The 2,201-nt window shown below is 37.8% G+C and overlaps 1 non-coding gene across 1 annotated transcript; it reads left to right on the forward strand.

Moving 5' to 3' along the window:
* Nucleotides 1-244: 244 nt before the first annotated feature.
* LOC114818629 (small nucleolar RNA SNORA66) lies at nt 245-381 on the forward strand. Its single transcript, XR_003766224.1, has one exon. It is a non-coding gene; the product is annotated as a small nucleolar RNA SNORA66 (small nucleolar RNA).
* Nucleotides 382-2,201: the final 1,820 nt, after the last annotated feature.

The raw sequence follows: 2,201 nt of genomic DNA on the forward strand, positions 1-2,201 counted from the left end.
ATGAGGCAGTAATCACCAAACAAGGATAAAAACTCTTGCAAGTTAAATGAAGGAGTTGGCACAAAAATCTTGTTATGTAAATTAATTACTTGAAAATGTCTGGTCATCTAATGTTAAAAGGTTTTCAGTAAGAACATGGGGAGAAAAAGGAATGCCATAAATTTAGAAAAGATGTCACTGTGAATTTCTCTAATATAATGCTTAAAAAGGAAGAAGTGAATTCTAGAATTTTTTTTGTGCAGTCTTGCAAACTCGATCACTAGCTCTGCATGATGTTGCAGAAGCAAGGGGAACAGGTTTGCTAAAGTAAACATGGTCATAGGATTGGATTAGCCTTACAAGTCAGACTATTTGGGCTGTTAATTCTATACCATGATAAGGAATTTTTATACAAAAATAGCACAGAAGAAATGAAACTGTCTGTACCAGAACCTCGTTAATAGTCCTGCTGATAATGATCATAATCTCTGCACAGTATTAAATACTGAAAACTGTCAGGTAGCTTTAATCACATATATTCTGAGAACAAAAGCATTTTCTTTGATAAACTGACGGGAACTGTTACTTCATAGTGTGTTGTGAGCGCTGCCTTTCCTAAAAGTCATGTAAGCACAGTTTATGAAACTTGGAAGAGCTAAGTTAATGCTTCCTGGACAGGTTCCTGTTCTTTCTCTTCCTTCCATTTTTTCCACTGTTTCTCTATGTATAGTTTATGTGAGTTCTGGCATTCAGCAGACTTGTTTTGTAAGCTCCAATGTTTCTAACACTTCTACCACGTTAGAAAATGAGCCCAGCAAAAAAAATTCTCATTGTTTTCTGCTAGATTAACATGTTAAATCAGTGTACTGAGTATCCTGACAAGTAGCAGAACTAGCACCAGGGGTGGAATAGGGTGGCATAGCCAGGTTTGGTACGTGGGAGGAGGGAAGAAAAAGAGTGGGAATAGGGGGAAGCAAGACTTTCCTCATTGGCAGTTTTGGAGTGCTGATGTGTCCAGTTGCAGTCTGAGTTAAACATTCCGCTGTCTGTTTTCTCAGTTTGATGTGTTTTTTGTAGATAGATAGATAGATATATATGAGATAATTATAATTACTTTAGAATTGGTTAATATTTTACACTTCTCCACTGTTAGTTATGTAGGTAATGCAGCTTAATTTTATACATAGTCATTCACTTTCACAATCATAAAATACCTTCCCGAATTTTCTGGTGGAGTCTGATGGGAAGAAGGTGGAGTACAGGCATGGGAGGCCAGTAGTAATAAAATTATCTCTGTTTCTGCTGTAAGAGTGTGGGAGTTTTTAATATATTGAAGTTTAAAGGTTCTGCTGTAATTAAAATGATAAATTCAGGGGTTTTTTTAAAAAAAAAAAACTAAACTCAAGGGAGATATGGAAATGTCTTTTGCAAAAGTAATAGTATGTGTAGTTAAAAGGTGCTTTGTTTTTGGTAGTTATGTCAGAGAGAATACTGCAGACTTTAGGAAAAAATACTGTAACTTACTCCTTTTGGTTTTGAGCATAACCATGCTGCATTTCCATTGTGCCATTGAGTATGTTTGCTTCATTTTTCTGTTTCCTTCTGAAAAAGAGGAGATACTACCTCCCTGATAGTGTCCTAGTTTTTAGCTGGAACAGAGCTGGGTTTCTTTTTGGTAGCTAGAATAGTGCTGTGTTTTGCTCTGAGCCTGGGATTTGTTATGATACAAGCACTGAGAACATCCCAGCGTTTGCGTTTTTGTCGCTGGAAGTGAAGGACTTGATGTTTTGTTAGTCTACAAGCACAAGATCTAAGGGGGTGAGGAATATTTAAATTAATAAGTTAAATTGGCATTTAGATATGCCAATGGAATATGCCATATCATATAACATCATGTCCAGTACATTAGTGAGGGGCTCTTCCTCTCTTGCTCTCTCTGGCTTTCGCTCGGGCTTTCGCTCGGGTTCTCGCTCTCCTGGGATTGTGGTTTTGGTTCGGGATTGTCGCTCCCCCCGGGATCGTTATCTGGGAACCGGCCGGGCTCGGTCAGCAGGGGGCGAGCAGCTGCCCTGTGCATCACTCATTTGCATATTTTGTAACTGTTTTCATTATAACTCCTATTTTAATATTAGTATTATTTTAAGTTTTTTTTTTTATTTCTATTCTAAATTGCTCTAGAAGAGAACAAGGAAAGGACTTGGGGGTGGTGGTGGACGAGAAGC

The sequence above is a fragment of the Antrostomus carolinensis genome, unplaced genomic scaffold (genome assembly GCF_000700745.2).
Source record: "Antrostomus carolinensis isolate BGI_N321 unplaced genomic scaffold, ASM70074v2 scaffold8606, whole genome shotgun sequence".
NCBI classification, from domain to species: Eukaryota; Metazoa; Chordata; class Aves; order Caprimulgiformes; family Caprimulgidae; genus Antrostomus; species Antrostomus carolinensis.